The following is a 23,488-nucleotide window of genomic DNA, read 5'->3' as shown; positions in this document are numbered from 1 at the left end:
TGTCCTATCATCCTGTCCCTTCTCTTTATCAGTGTTTTCCACATATTCCTTTCCTCCCCGATTCTCCGTAGAACCTCCTCATTCCTTACCTTATCAGTCCACCTAATTTTCAACATTCGTCTATAGCACCACATCTCAAATGCTTCGATTCTCTTCTGTACCGGATTTCCCACAGTCCATGTTTCACTACCATACAATGCTGTACTCCAGACTTACATCCTCAGAAATTTCTTCCTCAAATTAAGGCCGGTATTTGATATTAGTAGACTTCTCTTGGCCAGAAATGCCTTTTTTGCCATAGCGAGTCTGCTTTTGATGTCCTCCTTGCTCCGTCCGTCATTGGTTATTTTACTGCCTAGGTAGCAGAATTACTTAACTTCATTGACTTCGTGACCATCAATCCTGATGTTAGGTTTCTCGCTGTTCTCATTTCTGCTACTTCTCATTACCTTCGTCCTTCTCCGATTTACTCTCAAACCATACTGTGTACTCATTAGACTGTTCATTCCGTTCAGCAGATCATTTAATTCTTCTTCACTTTCACTCAGGATAGCAATGTCATCAGCGAATCGTATCATTGATATCCTTTGACATTGTATTTTAATTCCACTCCTGAACCTTTCTTTTATTTCCATCATTGCTTCCTCGATGTACAGATTGAAGAGTAGGGGCGAAAGGCTACAGCCTTGTGTTACACCCTTCTTAATACGAGCACTTCGTTCCTGATCGTCCACTCTTATTATTCCCTCTTGGTTGTGGTACATATTGTATATGACGCGTCTCTCCCTGTAGCTTACCCCTACTTTTTTCAGAATCTCGAACAGCTTGCACCATTTTATATTGTCGAACGCTTTTTCCAGGTCGACAAATCCTATGAATGTGTCTTGATTTTCCTTTAGCCTTGCTTCCATTATTAGCCGTAACGTCAGACTTGCCTCTCTCGTCCCTTTACTTTTCCTAAAGCCAAACTGATCGTTACCTAGCGCATTCTCAATTTTCTTTTCTACTCTCCAGTATATTATTCTTGTAAGCAGCTTCGATGCATGAGCTGTTAAGCTGATTGTGCGATAGTTCTCGCACTTGTCAGCTCTTGCCGACTTCGGAATTGTGTGGATGATGCTTTTCCGAAAGTCAGATGGTATGTCGCCAGACTCATATTTTCTACACACCAAAGTGAATAGTCGTTTTGTTGCCACTTCCCCCAATGATTTTAGAAATTCTGATGGAATGTTATCTATCCCTTCTGCCTTATTTGACCGTAAGTCCTCCAAAGCTCTTTTAAATTCCGATTCTAATACTGGATCCCCTATCTCTTCTAAATCGACTCCTGTTTCTTCTTCTATCACATCAGACAAATCTTCACCCTCATAGAGGCTTTCAGTGTATTCTTTCCACCTATTTGCTCTATCCTCTGCACTTAACAGTGGAATTCCCGTTGCACTCTTAATGTTACCACCGTTGCTTTTAATGTCACCAAAGGTTGTTTTGACTTTCCTGTATGCTGAGTCTGTCCTTCCGACAATCATATCTTTTTCGATGTCTTCACATTTTTCCTGCAGCCATTTCTTCTTAGCTTCCCTGCACTTCCTATTTATTTCATTCCTCAGCGACTAGTACTTCTTTATTTCTGATTTTCCCGGAACATGTTTGTACTTCCTCCTTTCATCAATCAACTGAAGTATTTCTTCTGTTACCCATGGTTTCTTCGCAGCTACCTTCCTTGTACCTATGTTTTCCTTCCCAACTTCTGTGATGGCCCTTTTTAGAGACGTCCATTCCTCTTCAACTGTATTGCCTACTGCGCTATTCCTTATTGCTGTATCTATAGCGTTAGAGAACTTCAAACGTATCTCGTCATTCCTTAGTACTTCCGTATCCAACTTCTTTGCGTATTGAGTCTTCCTGACTAATGTCTTGAACTTCAGCCTACTCTTCATCACTACTATATTGTGATCTGAGTCTATATCTGCTCCTGGGTACGCCTTACAATCCAGTATCTGATTTCGGAATCTATGTCTGACCATGATGTGATCTAATTGAAATCTTCCCGTATCTCCCGGCCTTTTCGAAGTATACCTCCTCCTCTTGTGATTCTTGAACAGGGTATTCGCTATTACTAGCTGAAACTTGTTACAGAACTCAATTAGTCTTTCTCCTCTTTCATTCCTTGTCCCAAGCCCATATTCTCCTGTAACTTTTTCTTCTACTCCTTCCCCTACGACTGCATTCCAGTCGCCCATGACTATTAGATTTTCGTCCCCCTTTACATACTGCATTACCCTTTCAATATCCTCATACACTTTCTCTATCTGTTCATCTTCAGCTTGCGACGTCGGCATGTATACCTCAACTAACGTTGTCGGTGTTGGTCTGCTGTCGATTCTGATTAGAACAACCCAGTCACTGAACTGTTCACAGTAACACACCCTCTGCCCTACCTTCCTATTCATAACGAATTCTACACCTGTTATACCATTTTCTGCTGCTGTTGATATTACACGATACTCATCTGACCAGAAATCCTTGTCTTCCTTCCACTTCACTTCACTGGCCCCTACTATATCTAGATTGAGCCTTTGCATTTCCCTTTTCAGATTTTCTAGTTTCCCTACCACGTTCAAGCTTCTGACATTCCACGCCCCGACTCGTAGAACGTTATCCTTTCGTTGATTATTCAATCTTTTTGTCATGGTAACCTCCCCCTTGGCAGTCCCCTCCCGGAGATCCGAATGGGGGACTATTCCGGAATCTTTTGCCAATGGAGAGGTCATCATGACACTTCTTCAATTACAGGCCACATGTCCTGTGGATACACGTTACGTGTCTTTAAAGCAGTTATTTCCATTGCCTTCTGCATCCTCATGTCACTGATCATTGCTGATTCTTCCGCCTTTAGGGGCAATTTCCCACCCCTAGGACAAGAGAGTGCCCTGAACCTCTATCCGCTCCTCCACCCTCTTTGACAAGGCCGTTGGCAGAATAAGGCTGACTTCTTATGTATAGGTATTACAGTCTCATTACATTACACGTTAGTAAAATTCGAGACTGTGCTAGGTAAACGCAAGAGATTTGAGAATTTCAGCCTCAAAGCACACAGGTAAATCAAAATCAGTCACTTGTAAGTAGAAGATCGTCGAGACATTCACTAACGATACACTTTGCTTTGCTACATTTCTGCCTTACTGATTTAGACGGTTCAATTGTCGTAGCAATCACATCGATGATGTCGGTAGAGACAGAAATTATCCTTAGCTACATTTTACCATCAAAGGGAGGAGGAGATTTAGCCGGAGAATTTCTGATGCCTAGACTATGCACAAACGCTGTGGACGTAATCTACGTATAATTCAAAATGCTTCTCGGCCAACGTCAAGTAGTAATGTATACAGGATATCATAGACCTTCAATGTGTTTGTCCTCTATAGCAAACGATTTCATTTGCAGTCTATATACTCGTTCTAATAGCTTTGTAGGGCAGTGAGGCATTCCAGTGCCATCAGGTGACCCAAGTTCGAACTTCCAGGCATGCAAAGCTTGTGAGTGAGGGTGACCGCTTGGCTTTTATAATTGTATACACTTTTTTTATAAATTTTCCGCAAAGGTCTGGTACTTTCTTCCTGTTAAAAGAGATTTCAGTACTATAAAAAGTGGGTATAATCATAAGGTAGCGGAATTACAATAGCCATGGCTGCAGTTGACAAAGTGAGAATCTTCATCCTCCCCTTTGGTTTCTTGCAACAGTCCAAGTTTTGCTTGTGTGATGGTCTACGTGTTTGGTCTCCTTTTTTTACAATAGTTTGTTGTTTGTAATTACTTGGATTTATTCCAACAATGATCAGGAATTAAACAAAAAAACTCAGCGTCGAAGAGATTTTAGAAATTCTGGAATATAGTAATATAACTGGTACGGAAGATGATAATTTTCTTCAGAGGCTGACGGCCAGGAAGAAATTTCCTAGATAACAAATTACCTCGAGGAAGAAGCTTTAGTTGAAGGTAATCATAACAGCGGCCAACGTCCTCACCGCAGTGGTAACACCAGCTCCCGACAGTCACCGAAGTTAAGTGCTGTCGGTTTTGACTAGTACTTCGATGAGACTACCCAGATCTACCAAGCACTGCTGACAAGCGGGGCGTCCCCAGACTGTGCGGCCAATTGAGGAACTACTTGATTCGTAACTAACGGCTCCAGTCGCGAAAACTGACTCACCCAATAAATCGGGGTGCTGATCACATGGCCCTCCAAATCCGCATCCAGTGACGCCTGTTGGCTGAGTTTGAAACTTGGGACGTTAGACTTTCGGGAGGCCTGTTCGGACGGAGTTTACCTGAATTTTGGATTTCATTTTTGAGCCTGATTTCTATATAATTTCTAAGAATTATATTTTGGAAGGTTATATATCTGTGTCAAATCAAGGAGAGAATGAATCTGTTGAACAAATGTGTATGACTGTTGCAGAATTTTCAAGGAACTGTTTTAACGAAGAACAGCTCACACGTAAGGACGTTCGTGGTGTTATGGAACCTATGCTTCATCACAAATTAATTTCTCTCATACTACTGAAAAGAGTACATATAAGTTCTCGGGTCTGGACCGTAAATTTACTTTCAAAATCTTTTCATAATGAATTTACTTTATTTACTAGCGATCCATCAAGAACATTAGCACACTATGTGTGCGTGGAAGTAGTTGCCAAGAAGTAACTGATGGAAACAAATTAAATTTCAACTAATGGAAATTTTATTCATAAAAACATTGTCAAAAACAGATTTAAAATTTATAAGCAGAAAAGCACCGTCAAATATCAAGTTACAATTTAAAAAATGTGAATTTTATTCCTAAAAGCTTTTCAGAACAGATTTAAATTTATAAGCAGAGAAGCACACTCGAAATATCAAGTTACAATTATTCAGAAGCAGAATAATTTTTTTTTTTATTTTTTATTTTTTTTATTTTTTTTTTAGGAGCCTTCGGGCTGAGAAGCATGCGCTCCCTTTAACAAGGCCGTAGTCACGACCGCTCAACTACACTGGTGCAAATCTGAAACACACCAGATTACTTTAAACTAAAAATTTTAACAACTCACACGAATATATTAACTATGCACTCCGTAAGAGAAATGGAAATGGTACAAACAGTCACACTAAGAAATTATTTGCCACCAAACGTGCAATTTGTTTTTAAAAGGGCTCTTACGGTGGAAGGGTGGCAACCTCATAAAACTGACTATTTAAATAAAACCCATGAAATTTAGACTTACATAAAGTGTACAACATGCTCTACATTACACATATACCGCCTCGCAAGACGATAGGCAAGATAAAAACATATTTCAGGAATTCGGCCTTTACCTTTATTCTATAAATTCGTTAACACCGAATCCGTCAAACATGACAGAGACAGCTATTAACGTATGACAGACCGACAGACACACAGACCGACACTAATTGCCTAACAAATGGGGACGAGAGACAAAGGAGCAAGCTGGGGACGAGAGACTGACCAAGAACACAAGTAGAATTTAACAAGCAACTGAAACAACATATCACTAATCAGTCAACTTCTAATAAACTGCTATGTCTGGCGAAGACCTGGCGCAGCACCCCCAAAATGCTCTTCCGAACCGTCCGCTGCCAGCCGCTTCAACGGACGCAGGAAGGCGAGCCGATCTCCCGTCTCACGGCGTCGCAGCTCGCCCCAGCCAGACCGATGTCGTGGTTTGACCCCTGTTGCTCTCGTGTCGGCCGCGAAGCCACTACGCCTCTCTATACGGCGCGTCCACTGGAATCGAGTGGCGACCACAAATGCGCCAACGCTCCAGGCGGACAAGTCATCGTGTGTCCCAGTGTGCGACCGACTAACGAACAATCCAACCGCCAATGACCGTTGCCCGAGCAACTCGAGCAGACTGGCGGCCTAACGCGCAGACTCAGATGCAGGAACTCAGCCCCGACCGGGCCACCTCTAGCTGAGTTCTGTTACTGGCGGAGTGGCTAGACTCTCATTTTCTGGCTTTAAAGTTTGATCCAAACGACAGACATACTAGCACTCCGACGACAGACTAACACTAACTGCCGCACAAATGCAAACGAGAGCCAGACCAGCAACTGGTGACGCGAGACTGACCTAGCCTCACTCCGACTGACCGACCTACTAGACTCGCCGAGACTGACAGACTGCCCTGGCTGGCCAAGTGCCTCCGACTGACTGACTGACTCATGTCTCCGTGTCGAGCTCATAGCGCCCCTTAAATGCACGTGAACAGGCAACTTTTCCCTTTTCCAACAGAGGGAGACACCAAAGCTGCGATTGCCACAGCGGCGCCACCGCCAGAAACGGAGGGCGACTGATTCACACTAAGCGCTGAGGCGCGCTCTTCATAATAGCAAAATTTACCACTGCTCAGTGTACTACTACGTATCTTCATAAACTTTCTGCTAAATGTTTGCTGCTTGCAGCGGTGAAAATACGAACTTTTATGCATTCCAGAAAGATACTGCTAACTTTGCACCTACAAATGTAGAAAAAATAAAATGTTACGTTGGGATTCTTTGCTAACTAGAAACTTAGAACTACGCACGAGTACAGTTGTAGTGGGATACAAAATTTTGTGTATTTATCATATTTGAAGCTATGTCAGTTAATAGGTTTCTTAAATTAAGAGGAAGTCTACATTTAGCAGATAATAGTAAGAAAGATACTGAGAATTCGGACCATCCCTGGGAAGTTCAGCATTTGTTTCATACAGTCAAATCCAAGCGCCAAGCCTTTGAAATAGAACCTCATTATATGTGGATAAACAGACAATCCCTCCCAAAGGGAAGGTCAGTGTCAAACAGTTAATGCAATCTAAGCCAAACAGGTGAGTAGTGTGAGTGTCTGTGAATCGTGGGGAAACTGTCACTATGTACGACTTTCTGATCTTTGAAGGAGCTTCCACCACTGTAGTTGAAAAATACAGCCAGTTTCGTCTAGGTGACAGTACTGTCATTCAACTCTCTGAGAGAGTCATTATCCATTTCACCAGTTATATTTTAATAGTTATTTCAGTACATACTGACTATTCCAGAGGGAAAAGGGTGTTAACGCTTTTGAGACTGTTAGAATAAATCCATTTCAGAAACCAATCTTTTAGGCTGATGCAGACTTGAAGATAAATGACCCACGAGGGCTCATGCAGGCGGGTTGGGGGCGGGCGGGGGGGGGGGGGGGGGGGTTTATCAGCGATGATGGTGCTGTAATCCCCACAAAGTGGACGCAGAAATCCCAGATGCAAAACTAAAACGCACATGCAGTGAGTCAAAATGCACGCTCCATCTTTCTGCAGTAAGAGGACACAGTTGTTTTCTACAATACCACACACAATAAACGTTCCATAAAAATAGTGTCACCGGCATCATCCCATTTTTGTAAAGATTTTTGTGACTAATTTTCATAACTATTTTGCAAGCACAACAGCTCTAGGGATGAAAAAAAAAAGAGAGAGGAAAATATCGCAAAACAATGACAAATTATACCTTTAAGTCAGAGTGTCCTCTGTGATTGACGATCCATGATTTGTATCTGGATAGTCCAATTCTTTTCTGCTATATGAAAAAGTTTCTAAAAATAAGTTCTGCTCGGATACTAAATTAAAACTGTGTCATTCCAGACATGAAAAGGAATGACTGAGGGAAGCCTACTGGCAATAGGGGCGGCCACGATACTGGACGTGCTGGACGTCCCTTGGATTTGAGGACTGCATCCACGTAAGCAGCGGTCGTCTGCATCATTCGCACGCCGCTGGCAGTTCGCCACTCTGTATCACGTGCTCTTGCCACACAGGTAGAGAAACATAGACTCTGCCTATACGGTTTCGATACAACGTAGCGGCACTAATTAGCCCGGAAAGTGTTCAGATGCAATTGCCTTTTAGCGATCGATTTTTTATGTTTTCTGTGGAGAAGATGTGCGGTGATTGATCGAGTGTTACCACAGTATAACGAAAATTAAAGTAATAACCGTATATTGAATGTTATTGAAAGTCGTTGTTTCAGTTGTTGTACTGTACATTTCTGTGAAATAGCAACTGATCAGTTATTTATAGCTTTCACAGTTAGCTTCTAAAATCTCACTTAGACACCGAGACGTATTTTCAGCAGAAGAAATGAAAGATATTTACGTTGAGGAGCGCGAGAACACACTGTGATTAACAAAAAAAGAGAACTTCATAAACTTCAATGCAGCTACACCATAGGCTTTTCTGAATAAAGCGAACAAATGAACTAGTAGGACTCGTTACATACGAACGGAAAGAGAAAGCACGTGTAAGGTGTAGTGTTTTAAAAAGAGTGGCCATTATTTGAATATATCTCTTTGTAATGTTATTCGAATAGGTAGATTATTCAAACAAATTCATTCGCCAGTAAATTATATGTAAATTAAATAATGAATAACCTATAATTCCACCGTATTTTCTTTGTTGACTTCTTGTACAGAAGTAGTATTTGCTCCCTTGGGTTAGTGCAGTTCCCGTTTGTTTGTCAAGATATATACCTCTGTGGCGTTGTGGCTTAAGTTCCACTCCACAAAACGTAGGCTTAGGGTTTGATCCTTGTTGCTGCTATGATTTTCGATGTTCTTATCGCTTTCTTCACCTATAACAATTACAATAATGCCAAGTCAAATTGCACCAAATATCGGAGTACGTGTTGAAATGTAGATCCCCCTATAACTGGTTGTATAAGTCTATACAGAGGTGGCAGGAAGTCAGGGGCACAGTCTCATGCCTAGTAAAGCACTGCAAGGTGAAACCATCTATCGACTTGAACGCAGTTTTGATTTACAGCGTAAGAAATTAAACGTAAAAATGTTACAGACGGCTTCAGTAGTTAGGGCTGTAACGCACTAGGCAGCCGCAGTGGCGAGCAGCCAATTCAGTCAGCGTCAGCCGAGGGAGATGCAAGTCGAATATGTTACGCCTATTTTTCTCATTACATACGTACTTTAACTATAATTACAAATTTATTGTTTCGTCGTTTTACTTACTTTATGCACTGCGAATTAAAAGTTCACTTACATAAGTGTTGGATCACACGGAAAATGTAGTGATTCATCTACTTTTATGCGATTAGTTTTGTATGAAAACCTTGTTTGTAAAAGTTTACTAATATTGGAAAAAAGCCCCATATCAAACAAGGGAGTAGGATGCCATGCGCCATTGTCAGAGACGAGGCATTTGGCTGGTCTGAAAATTTAATGCTCCCTTATGGAGGAAAGAGTTTAACAAACAATAAAACAAATTTTAAAAACCAGCTGTCTCGCACTAAATATTTTATATAATAAACTTTTGGCATTATGGAAAATAAACGGAGAATATTTCATCTCCAAATGGGAAATTTGTAGTTGCCATTATAAATGTATGATGTGTCTTACAAAATAATGCGTCAGAAATAGATAACTATAAATTTATTGTAAATCCCTGCAGAACTGCAATTTCCCCCAGGTCCTAAAAGCTGTCATAGATCATGATGAAATTTATTTTCAGGATGCAGGCAACATCTGGCTGCTTCGACAAGTGTTAAAGTCTTGTAAAACATTTATGGAATGCTGCCTGACGTTCAAAGTCATCCAGTGTTTTAGGATTAACTCTGAGTAAGCTTGCTTGTGGAATATGGAATAGTTTTTCTAGACGACATGCGTCTATGGAATTACGTAGAGCTTTGAGATTCAAAAATTTCGGAACAGACGCTGGGTTGGAGTATACAAAAGAGCGCACTTTGCAGATGTGTATCGTGAAAGCGTCAATAGGCGATTTCAAGAGTTTTTCACCTTTCTATAAGCACTCCGTCTTCAGGCCACAACTGGCCTTCCGGGACCATTCGACCGCCGTGTCATCCTCAGGGGAGGATGCGAATAGGAGGGGCATGGGGTCAGCACACCGCTCTCCTGGTCGTTATGATGGTATTCTTGACCGAAGCCGCTACTATTCGGTCGAGTAGCTCCTCAATTGGCATCACGAGGCTGAGTGCACACCGAAAAACGGCAACAGTGCATGGCTGCCCGGATGGTCACCCATCCAAGTGCTGGCCACGCCAGACAGCGCTTAACTTCGGTGATCTCACGGGAACCGGTGTATCCACTGCGGCAAGGCCGTTGCCAATATCAAACCTCAGTGCGAAGTAAAGTGATAACGTGTACGGGGGCTTTAATTTTTTTAAAGTATGTGGGCACCACGAATTCCTCACCTTTGTCCAGCTTTTCATCTTAGAGTAGCACTTGCAACCTACCGCCTCAATTCTCAACTACTTATTGGATTTATTCCAATCTCTGTCTTCCTCTACAGTTTTTTTCCTCTACAGCGCCATCTATCACAAAGCGAAAAAAGTGGTCCAACTAAAACATTTATATTTCTTTACATACTACACGAATATGTAATAAAAAATAGGGGTTCCTATTTAGAAAACGCAGTTAATATCCGTTTGATCCATGGCAGCGCCATGTAGCGGGCCAACCATAGCGCCATCTGGTTTTCCCCTTCAAGATAGACAAGTTTTGTTCTTTGTAGTTTTTTCGTTTGACGCTTATTTCGTGAGATATTTGGCCCGGTCACGATCAAAGGACCACCCTGTATATTAACCGTCTTTCCATGTAGCTTACCCCTACTTTCTTCAGAATTTCAAAGATTTTGCACCATTTAACACTGTGGAACGCTTTTTCAAGGTCGACAAATTTTATGAATGTGTCATGGTTTTTCTGTAGACCTGCTTCCATTATCAACCACAACGTGAAAACTTCCGCTCTGGTGCCTTTACCTTTCCTAACGCCAAACTGATCGTCATGTAACACATCCTCAATTTTTATTTCCATTCTTCTGTATATTATTCTTGTTAGCAACTCGCATGCATGAGCTGTTAGGATGACTGTGCGATAATTCTCTCATCAATCGGCTCCTGATATCTTCAGGATTGTGAGTGATGTTCCTCTAAAAATCTGACGGTAAGTCGCCAGTCTCGTTCATTCTACACATCAACGTGAGTAAACATTTTGTTGCCACTTCCCCCAATGGTTTTAAATATTCCAATCGTATGTTATCTGTCCGCTCTGCGTTATTTGATCTTAGGTCCCCTAAAGTTGTGTTAAATTGTGGCTCTAATACTGGAGCCCCTCTTTTCATTGTTAACTCCTGTTTCTTCTTCCACCATGTCGTCAGACAAGTCTTCCCACTCGCAGAGGCCTACAATGTACGCTTGCCGCTTATCAGCTCTTTCGTCTGCATTTAACAGTGGAATTTCCATTGCACTCTTAATGTTACCACAATTGATTTTAATTTCACCGAAGATTGTTTTGGGTTTGGTTCAAATGGTTCAAGTGGCTCTGAGTACTACGGGATTTAACTTCTGAGGTCATCAGTCCCCTAGAACTTAGAACTACTTAAACCTAACTAACCTAAGGACATCACACACATCCATGCCCGAGGCAGGATTCGAACCCGCAACCGTAGCGGTCGCGCGGTTCCAGACTGTAGCGCCCAGAACCGCTAAGCCACAAATGCCGGCTTTGAGTTTGGTACATGCTGAGTCAGTCCTTGCGGCAATCAATTCTGTTTCGATTTCTTCACAGTTTCTTCCTGCAGGCATTTCGCCTTAGCTTCCCTGCACGTCCTATTTATTTCATTCTTAAGTGACTTGTAATGTATACTGCGTTTTAAACACTTTACTGAGAGACTTAGGGGACATAAGGAATTCCAACGCACGCAAGTCAATGCTACGACGGTGGTACGCCACCATAATGTGAAGGGAATATAGCTGAATAACATAAGCTGCTCATACAGCGAGTTTAGAATCGTACTCCACCTTTAGCACACAACCTGCCAATGGGCTTTTCCACAATAAAGCTACAGCAAGAAACAGGAATTCTACTGTTTTCTGGTGACTGCACGATTCACGATTCTTTTTCGAGAAGTCGCCACAACTTTCATGTCCATTGACTTGCAACAGAACCCATGGTCGTTCCAAGATCAGACAGCCAGACAACTGACACGATAATCAATATCTGATGAAAGAAAACGTCAAGTGAATCACAATAAAAGACAACCAGTAATTACACACATCACTAGCTACACAGAAACGACAGAAAAGTCGGGAAGTAAACTAGTGCATAATGAAGGGGACCCTATATGCTTGGGGAAAGCTATAGCCCCCGTTGCAGCTATTTTCCGCCGATGGCGAAACGTTGGATATCAACAAGAAATTCATCCGACCACGGCGTCATAGCCCCGAAGATGACTTTCCACTGTTAAGTCATTTCCCTAATTTTTCCATCTCGATATCAATTTTTATCTGTATCTTGCATTTTGACATCCGTGTGATCATTCACAGGAGTATATGTATTATGGTGTCCTGCAGTGAAGCAATTTCAACCTACTCTGTCTTCTTCCATTGCCGGCCGGAGTGGCCGAGCGGTTCTAGGCGCTACAGTCTGGAACCACGTGATCGCTACGGTCGTAGGTTAGAATCCTGCCTCGGGCATGGATGTGTTTGATGTCCTTACGTTAGTTAGCTTTAAGTAGTTCTATGTTCTAGGGGACTGATGACCTTAGAATTTAAGTCCCGTAGTGCTCAGAGCCATCTGAATCATTTTTTCTTCTTCATTTCATTATCAGTACTGTATCTGAGGTACTGAATAGTTGATTTCGACCGATTACTGATTTTAAATAAGGTCAAAACTTCCTTAGATTTTTACCTTGAGCAGCATGTTTCATCATCGACGCTTGGCAATACCGAGTTTCCCGCATCGTCGAAATAGTTGTGAGGCAGTCATGGGTATAGCGAGTGCCGGAAGCGACTGATTCCGTGGCTGCAATTCACTGTACAAACTGGTGATATTTTTTCAGATGCATTGTTTGTAATGTTCCTTCTCGTCTTTCATGTAGGATCATCAGTAGCGATGGGAAAAAGACCAAGAGTAGCCGTGGCCAGAGTGTACGTACAAAAACGCCGTGTGGTGAATGAGTCAAATAACGAAACATATTGCTCCATAGACTTCCTCCGAAACGTTTATTGGCTGACCCAGGTTATTTCTGGGCGCTTGCGCACATATGCTATCATGCTGCGTGAGGCTCGCCAGCCTCACTTTGACCCACAAAAAAGGGTTAAAATAGTATTATCCAGGTAATGATTGATTATTTTCACTGGTGACCAAAACTTATGGACGAAAGTTAGTTTCACATGATGTATCATTGACAAGCAACACAGCTCGATGGAACTTAGACCATCCACGGCCGATCGATGAGGCCGAGCGGTTCTAGGCACTTCAGTCTGGAAGCGCGCTAACCACTACGGTCGCAGGTTCGAATCCGGCTTTCGGCATGGATATGTGGAATGTCCTTAGGTTAGTTAGGTTTAAGTAGTTCTAAGTTCTAGGGGACTGATGACTTCAGATGTTAAGTCTCATAGTGCTCAAAGCCATTTGAACCATTTTTGGACCATACATGAAATGAACTGCAGCAGTATAGTAAACTCGGTAAATGAAAAAAGTATGGTATGAGAAGAACAGAAATAATTACACTGAAGTCACTGCGATTAATGATGCCCCTGGACAACACAGAAGGTAGAACACATTCCTTTACGAGGTGCGTGATCACCACGGACGGTATTTCTTGCTCTGCAACGTGCTCTCATCCTAGCCACAAGGTTGACAAGGAACTCTTGTGGTAGGGCGTTCCATTTCTCCTACATCGCGGTTGACAATGGTTGGATGGCCTTTGGAGCATGTAAACGTACCGCAGCACGTCACCGCAACGCAGCCTACATGTGCTCGATGGGATTTAAGCCAGGGAAGCTGCCAGTTTAGTCCACTGGCTGAATATCTTCAAGTTCCAAGAGCTCCTCCACCTGCACCGTCCGACGCAGTCGGGCATTGTCTCCATTAAAATTAATGATCAATGGCCAATCGAAGCCCTGATGTATTCTAGACCTGTTTCTGAGTTATTTACAAAGTTCACAAAATGTCCGACAACTGGCACTTCATCTTATCAGAATAGCAATAATTAGCATAACAAAGTAAGACAAAGTAAAGATGATGTCCTTTACAGGAAATGCTCAATATGTCCACCATCATTCCTCAACAATAGCTGTAGTCGAGGAATAATGTTGTGAACAGTACTGTAAAGCATGTCCGAAGTTATGGTGAGGCATTGGCGTCGGATGTTGTCTTTCAGCACCCCTAGAGATGTCTGTCGATCACGATACACTTGCGGCTTCAGGTAACGCCAAAGCCAACAACCGCACGGACTGAGGTCTGGGGACCTGGGAGGTCAAGTATGACGAAAGTGGCGGCTGAGCACACGATCATCAGCAAACGACGTGCGCAAGAGATCTTTCACGCGTCTAGCAATATGGGGTGGAGCGCCATCCTGCATAAACATCGTACTTTCCAGCAGGTGTTTATCAGCCAGGCTGGGGATGATGCGATTCTTTAACATATCAGCGTACCTCTCACCCGTCATGGTAGCAGTTACAAAACCAGAATCACTCATTTCCTCGAAGAAAAAAGGCCCGATAACGGTAGATGTGGTGAACCCAACCCATACCGTTACTATCTCGTCGTGCAATGGAGTTTCCACGACAGTTCTAGGATTCTGGGTAGCCCAAATTCTGCAGTTGTGAGTGCTGACAGACCCTCGGAGCTTGAAATGAGCTTCGTCGGTCCACAACACGTTACTCAACCAATCGTGACCTTCCGCCATCTTTTGAAACGCCCATACGGCATATGCCCTCCGCTTCACTAAATGCCCTCCGCTTCACTATATCGCCAGGTAACAGTTCATGATGCCGATGGATTTTGTACGGATAGCATCGGAGGGTACGCGTAAGTGCCAACCAAACAGTAGTGTATGGAATGCCAGTGCGACGTGCGACTGCACGAGCGCTGACTTCCCCGTCTATAGACGAACCTGCTACAGTCTCCATTTCTTACTGAATTGTCTCAGTAGCATTACGCCCTGTGCTCGGTCGGCCGCTACGGGGTCTATCGTCTAAACAACCCGTGGCTTCCAACTTCTAAATCACTCTTGCCGCCACTGCATTTGTCAACGGACCTTTACCCGTTCCAATCCCCTTCCTATGGTGATAGGATCGTAACGCTGAACTAGCACATTCCCCATTCTGATAATACAGCGTCACTAAAAGGGCCTTTTCAGGTAACGTCAACATGCTGCGACTGCTGTCGCATCTGATTCTCTCTCTCATTACAGCTCTTTTTATACACGATTGTCATGCGTAGTCACTGACGTTTAGCTGTTCAGCGCCATCTGTCGGACATTTTGTGAACTGTTTTTTTTTTTTTTGTTCTATAAAGCCCCATGTCATTCCAAGCGTGTGTGTCAATTTTTATGTCTCTATCTACATTATTCCGTGGTTTACTAAGTTTTCAAATTTATACTGACTTTTTGATCACCCGGTGTATTACGTAGGTCCCAGTTCTTCAGTATAGTACCTTTAGATGAGACATTTGATCTAGGAATAATTCAAAAATGATGAAATATAGATGAATTTTAGCACATTTCCTAGTTTTTTTAATTTTTTTTTTTTTAGTACGTTCACAATTTATTCGCTCGCTTCTTGGGCTACACTGCTGGAGTATTGTTGTGTGACACATAATAATGGAAACAGTTTGCATCGTTAAAGTGTGACCTAATAAACCTTGTGAGATGCTGTGCCCGTTCCTCCCAGAAATTTTTCTCTTTTTCCCGGTAAACTTTGGGGTGTCACTGTTTGGGAGTGGCTTACTTGCTCTATTCAGGAGTCAATCTGCATACTCTCGTGCCTGTGCGATTAACAGATTAAAGAAGTCTTTTTGCTTCTGACTGCCTTACACAAGTAAATATTATACATCGCCAACATCTTGGGATGAACGAGGCAAGCATGACCACTCCTTATCGGCAACTGAGATACTCTAAAAGTACGTTGAACAGACGAGCAGACACTGCAAAGGCGAAATATTAAAAATTAAGTGGACGAGAAGGGATGAAATGGAAAAGTCCGAAATCGAATAGGGATGTAAAGAAATCAGTGGGACAGACATACCGAAAACGCCACACTAGTTGAGACATGTCATTAGAGCTCGATTAACACTGAATAGAGTAACAGGCGATTAGGGGTTGAAAAGTATTACAATATTTAAAACTGATGGAAACAAACTGAGGACGGCGTTAAAGATCATCACATCACCAAAGTTTGGTAGCCGAGCATGAACACACACACACACACACACACACACACACACACAGACACACACAGACAGAGAGAGAGAGAGAGAGGGAGAGAGAGAGAGAGAGGGAGAGAGGGAGAGAGAGGAAGGGTGGGAGAGAGAGGAAGAGGTAATATACGATGGTCTTTCCATGAATCATGGCAACTAAGGTGTAACGTGCTAACATGGGGCATCACTGTAACTTCAGTTAACGCATTCAAACACCCGCGGCAGATAATACCAAAATCAGTCGATAGATTGCTACCGCATCGGAAGATAGCTCTCTACCAGTGCCTGGGACATTCAGTCTGAGCGTGACCGTGCTACAGTATGGAGATAAGCAGATTGGAATAGGGAGCATAAGTGAAATAACCTTTCTCACTTTCAGAAGTGCCACTACGTGACATGCAGAACTACGAACAACTGTAGGTGACGGCTCTGTTGAATAACGCAGTCATTCTCCATGATAACGCTACAGTCAACACCGCACACAGCATCAATAACTGTGTACAACGATGAGGGCTGGAAATTCTCCCCCCTCAACCCTACACCGCGAACTGCAACCCACACGACTTAGACCTTATTCCTCAACTAAAGAAAGAATTGCGTGGGGAGCGTCTTACAAACAAGCTGGATAACCTCACGGTGTTTCGGCGACAGGTAGCACACATTGATGCCAATGGCAGAGCCATTAAAAGCCTTCCCCATCGTTGCAAAGGCTGTCTGTGTCAACTGGGCGACTATTTTGAGGGACTGGAGTTGATTTTGGTTCATGTTGTTTTCCATTTGTACTCGTGCACAATAAATTTACACGGAGATTAAATGCGTTTATTTCATTTCACCTTCTGCCCCATTTTCACATTCGTATAAACACTTCGTTACCAGTTCAACATGTATCGTGGAAATCCCACATCGCAGCATTACTTTAAGGTATATGATATCTGCCATGTCTTATAGAATGACCCTCGTATGTATGTTGAAAGAAATCAACAAAACATCAATTGCAAATGCAGCCCATTGTCTACGATCCGATGACACATTCTGAAGAATGTTTAAGTTATACATCACTATGCAGGGCCCAGCAACGGACCGAAAACAGTCTTAAAATTCCAGAATGAGATTTTCACTCTGCAGTGGAGTGTGCGCTGATGTGAAACTTCTTGGCAGATTAAAAGTGTGTGCCGGACCGAGACTCGAACTCGGAACCTTTGCCTTTCGCGGGCAAGTGCTCTACCGACTGAGCTACCCAAGCACGACTCACGCCCCGTCCTCACAGCTTTACTTCTGCCAGAGCATTTGCCCATAAAAGGCAAAGGTCCTGAGTTCGAGTCTCGGTCCGGCACACAGTTTTAATCTGCCAGGAAGTTTCAGTCTTAAAATTATTTTTCATACGCCTTTGTAGATTCTGCACAACGTGGTTCCGGCGAGATAATAATCACCATCACTATTTATCACCTTTGCTAAAGGGGTATGATACCTGGCGACGATGAACATGAAATGAGTATCACTTCAAATTGCCATGTCACTGTACATATTCACGGGAACACTCGTGGGTACCAGACTGCTACATTATCGTGTGCCATAATGAATACGAAGAGCATCGTAGTGGTCGTTGGCTTTTGGTGTCGAAGGTCTCTCTGCCGTAACGTGCGGTGTGGCAGTGGGGGCTGATAGCTGTAAAGAGCGAAGAGGGAGTTACGACCTCCTGGGGACAACTGGCGAGCCTCGAGTGCTCTTGGCAACCCGTTGTCGTCGCAGTCGCAGAGGAATGGAGACAAAGGGCTCACGCGTCCGTGCTTACGCTCTGCCGTAGTGTTTTTGCCGCTGTATAGACGACATTGTCACCACTGTGTGTACATGTGACGTCACAGCCACTCTATGTTACGCCGCTGTCTGCGGGAACAGTGTTTTCACTCCCGTGACGTAAACGTTAGCGCATTAACCCAGCGCATGGGCCATGCATCCCTCTTTCCGGAACAGGCTACACAATTAGCAGACCGGAAAGTTTTACGTTCTTCAGCCGAGTTACAGTACTCTCTTATTACTTTTGTAGCTTTATGCCTCACACCCACACACACTCACACACACACACACACACATACACACATACATACACACACACACACACACACACACACACACCCACACACAGACACCAAACATCAAAAACCCACAAGAAAAATAAAATACACTTGTAAATGAAGAAAACAAAGCCGACTGGCTGTAGATACAGTGTATCGTTACTGAACTTGGTAACGATGTATTAATTCTTAAGTTCTAACGGTACAGGCCGCGCAAGATACAGTGGCCGACGCATAGTAACTAATTTTTGCCCAAAGTCACGAGCGGCTTTATTCGTTTTTCCAGAAGGGCAGGCCGGCGTTGTTTGCCCACTATCGGGCGGTTTGCGACGCGCTGCGATAACAGAAGTTAGGCGCACGTCCTGCAAGTTTTTGACACGATTTTACAGAAACTATTGGGTAAAAAAATTTTATTTTTCCTGTACTTATAGCTTTGTAAGTCAGCTTCATAATAATGTGTCTATGATTTCGTTAATGGTCACAGGGTCACAGTTACTGCGACACTGGCACTTCAGTAAGACAATGTGTGAAATTCGATTAGTTTGCAATGAAAAATAGCGGTCGCTATGATTTTTTGTTTGATGCATATTAGTTAATGTGGTGCTGTATATGAAATTTAGCTAACATACTAGATTCTTTTTAGACTTGGCTGGTGGTGTCTCTCACCAATCCTGCGAAAATTTATCTGATGCGGCACACTCATTTGCGATTGTTTCTTAGTTATAAGACCAGAATGAAATATCTTCATATTCTTTAAATGGTTTGAGGTCTGGAAATGAGATTTTGGCAAATGATAGTACACAAGAGCGAGATTACGGGTCCACATGGTTATTGAGCAAAACTTCATTATCCACTGTGTTATTCCACTAACTTCGGACCTTTTCGACGAAAGAACGTAATTTGTTAAGGGCTATCGGTAGCTGGTGAAACTAGGAAGTGCTTTGTGTTTTGGAACAACATGAGGAAGACATTACACGTTTATTTTTGTGCGAGGCTGTGGTTTTTCATAAGCTATTGACCTTACTTTTCCTCAGTTCCTACTTAATGAAATTATTTCCCCTAGAGTTCCTGTCCGCTGCCCCCACCACTGGCGCTCTGCCCACACTTGGCCTGCAAACGGCGTATCTACCGATCACATTATTTTTCACGTGCGCTCTAATAGGTCTTTAGCATGTTATGGTGTGCTGCCCATGTAACTTAATTCGCAGCCTGCTAGTTATGGGACGGTGATATGAGGCAGACTCCGATTGACTACTCCCAAAGCTCCTTTTTCTCGGGAAATACGATACACAAACAGTTAAAAGACAGTAACACATGTAACAAAATTTACTTGATTCACAGGCAGATGGCACACACGTCTAGCTTAAAAGACGACTGTGGCGAAAAGCAACGAAGTTAAATAAATAGGACTAGAAAACAGAGATTTCAGAATGACAGCCACATAAGGTTTGTGATCCAAGTAGATGTCCTTGAAACCGAAAATCCTTGGAAGTATGGAACCGACGTTTCGGTCATGTTGCCGCGGTCTTCCTCTGGGCGTATATTAATTGAACTGGGAATTGGGTCTCCGATTCATACCGATTCTGATGGTGTCATAGAAACACCGGCGCTTATATTTTTAGACTTTATTGATCAACACTGGCTCCGTATGAATCCTATTGGAGGGTCGTTTCTGGCAATAACTGCAGCTTGTACTTCAAGGAAAACTGCTTCCAGAGTAATTTACAGTGTACTATCTTTTTTCACACGTTTTTCCGCTGTCTCTTTCTCTTCCTGTACAACTTGGCTGACAATGTCCGTGTTTTGTTCTGCTTGTATTACGCGTAAGGATACGTCGTCTAGCATTTCAATAGTTAACTGCATCATTATTTCTGTGTTACCTTTCTCTGCAATATCTTTTCAGGCGGCTTGTATTTATGACAGTGAAATTATTTCATTGTTAGTTTTCTGTTATTCTTGTAAGTATTTTCTTTTCTCTTCTAATTTCCACGTTTTGAACGTTTCCTTAAAACTCAGTCTTTGATTTTTCTTGACAGTTGTTCGAATTCCCAATTTAATCTTCACTCTTAGTCCATTAATTTTCCCCTCGTCTTTCAACACTTCAACTTTTTCTTGTTGCTTTCTGGCCTGTTCTTTGACGACTTCATTTCTTTTGCATCAATTTCTTGTCTACCGGAAAATTTTTCTAATTATATCTCTTGCTCCTTAATCCTCTCTGAAAATACATTTGGTGCACTCATACGCTGTCGGAAAAGAGATTAGTACACCTAGAAAGATGACGTCGATTAGGATCCGATGACAGCATATGACACCTGCGGTATATTAAATGTACTGATAATGGTATTAACGTCATTCGCCAACACTTAGAGTAGTGGTACACATACCAGAGCAGCTTGTATGTCTATTTTTTTTATAGGGAAAGCTCACGGCCGGAAAGAAGGCTCACTGTTGTGCAAACGTGTGAAGCAAGCGCGCATCTATGCCTAGGAGACGCACTCCTGTTTCCTACGGTCAACTGAGCGAGTTTTGAAAGGTCAAATTGTGGTCTTCCAAGTGGCGGGATGGCCCTTAAAGAGAACTGCCGTACAAGTTTGCTGTATCAGTTGTGCAGCGGTGCTGGTATCAGCGACGACATTACCATTCTAACACCAGTACACGTTCACTCCGCGTACGCACCCGCCAGGTACTGTTATGGCAGCAGTGGCAGATTGTGCAGCCATCACAGCACGGGTAAGAGGGCTTGTGAACCCAGTCGTGTCGACAAGAATAGTTGTGAACCGGTTTTTAGCACTGGGACTATAGGCACGCACGCCTCAAATCTAGTCACGCCACAGCATCGACGTGCGTGGCTCGACGGGTGGCGTCAGATGATCACTTGGAAGATGGAATGGCGCGTCGCGGTCTTCAGCAATGAAAGCACATGACTGTTTGCGCGTATGACGTAGACGTAGTGAGCGCTTTCTCGTAGAGTGCATTCTTCCAAGACACACAGCCTTCACCCCAGGCTTCAAGGTCTGTTGTGCGATAAATTGCAGCTGTAATTCACCTCTGGCGTTTCTGGAGGGGACAGACACTAACCATCACTCAATACATGCAGCATGATGTTGGATCTGTTCTTTTGCTATTTTGTAAATAGGTAGGTGACGTGTTATTCCAACAGGGTCATGCTCGCCCACACACTGCTTATGAAACTCAATGTGCTCTGCAAGATGTGCAGCAACTTCCCTGGCCAGGAAGACCTCTGTACTTGCGTCCAATCCAGCACGTGTGGTGTATGATGGGACGACTCGTGCGACTCATCAACCGACAACTCTTACGGAACTACGTGAAAAGGTCGAGCATTCGTGGCATTATGTATCCTAAGAGAGTATTCGCCATTGGCATTGCAGCCTGTGGAGACTACATCACGTACTAATATGGGTGTTTCAGCATAGGTCCATATCTGGTACCTCAGAACCGCTTGTGCTGTTGATCTGTAAATATAATTATTTAAAGTTCTCATATGCACTTTTGCAACAATAAAACCTGAGTGAACTGTAAACCTGTAAAAGGGTGTGCTAATTTTTTTCGGGCAGTCTATTTATCAAACTTAACTTATTTGCTAAGGCCGTCTTTGTCTGTTCTGCATAACTGCATCTTGTCTTTCCCCTACTTCCTCTCACCTTATTGTTTGCGGTGTTGCCACGTTTCCTGCACTTGCGTCCATCGTGCTATTTGCTATCGGAAATTTATTGTTTAAATTGCATATTCGGAAATTCCCAATTTGAAAAGTTCACTTACTTGATGTCACCTCTCGGTAATAATAATTCCATTTTGCTACTTTATCCTCATATACACAAGTCAGATCTATTACGCAACAGACGCAACTTAAAGGCCTCACTATACGAAGTTTCGTTGTACGCAACTCAGGCATTTCTATCGCCTACTGCAACATTTCATATACTCACCTACCGTAGCAATTCTAATTCCTCTCCTACAGCACTTGCGATCCACAGATCTGTCGCTTTCCGCTACCGGTGTCTGCCGCACGCTGCGATATTACACCTCCTTTTTCAGTGTGTGTTCATCTAGCCTCTTATTTCTTCGTTCTTCGTACTTGTTGCATCCGCACACTTTTTAGTTCCGTGTTTTTGAGTGCAGTAATGAATTTGTAACGTTCGTTTTCCTTATAGCGATCTCATCCTAAGAATAAAACACTTCTGCTCTGTTCAATGAGTGCGTTGTAACTGTTTCTTCGTAGTGGTTGCATCCGAAGATGCAGAAGCAAACCTGTAAAGCCCCTTTACGGTTTTAAGTTAACGTTGATTCCCGAGCACTGGTTTCTTAAATCTGCTGTGATAGTGATTTCGTGTGGGACCATTAATCGCCACAGCTTTTGAGGTTAGATTCACTTCCAAGGTACATTTATCACGGTAGTAAAGTTGCTAAACATGCACTGAGACATGCCCCATCAAAGTCTTACTACTTTACATGACCAGGGCAGTAACACATAGAAAATTGTGTTAAAGGTTTCTTGAAAACAGAAACAGTTTGCACTAGAGCGTGAATATTTATTGCACTCTCAGTTCACAGAAAACATCCCCACCGTATCTTAAGTTTATACACAGTACATCCATATTCACACGATTCCACTGTTCCACTGGAGTTACTTTGTACCAGACAATGAATCTTTATTGTATTTTAAGTTAATAGAGATCGTCCCTACGATATCTTATGTTCGTACACAATACTTTAGCATTCACACGATTCCACAACTCCACTCGAGATAGCCATTGCTTTTCTAACACAATCCGGTCATTGTAAAATACAGGGTGATTCAAAAAGAATACCACAACTTTAAAAATGTGTATTTAATGAAAGAAACATAATATAGCCTTCTGTTATACATCATTACAAAGAGTATTTAAAAAGGTTTTTTTTCACTCAAAAACAAGTTCACAGATGTTCAATATGGCCCCCTCCAGACACACGAGCAATATCAACCCGATACTCCAACTCGTTCCACACTCTCTGTAGCATATCAGGCGTAACAGTTTGGATAGCTGCTGTTATTTCTCGTTTCAAATCATCAATGGTGGCTGGGAGAGGTGGCCGAAACACCATATCCTTAACATACCCCCATAAGAAAAAATCGCAGGCGGTAAGATCAGGGCTTCTTGGAGGCCAGTGATGAAGT

General features: G+C 42.8%; 1 protein-coding gene and 1 pseudogene across 1 annotated transcript in view; one reads left to right on the top strand and one right to left on the bottom strand.

The window, feature by feature from the left end:
* Positions 1 to 23,488, top strand: part of LOC126481816 (papilin-like) — a 156,120-nt gene that overhangs the window by 107,077 nt on the left and 25,555 nt on the right. The window lies entirely within an intron of this gene.
* Positions 10,023 to 10,140, bottom strand: LOC126482739 (5S ribosomal RNA; annotated as a pseudogene).

The sequence above is a fragment of the Schistocerca serialis genome, chromosome 5 (assembly GCF_023864345.2).
Source record: "Schistocerca serialis cubense isolate TAMUIC-IGC-003099 chromosome 5, iqSchSeri2.2, whole genome shotgun sequence".
Lineage (NCBI taxonomy): Eukaryota > Metazoa > Arthropoda > Insecta > Orthoptera > Acrididae > Schistocerca > Schistocerca serialis.
The sequence above is the reverse complement of the archived record's forward strand: the minus strand, read 5'-3'. Positions and strand labels throughout refer to the sequence as shown.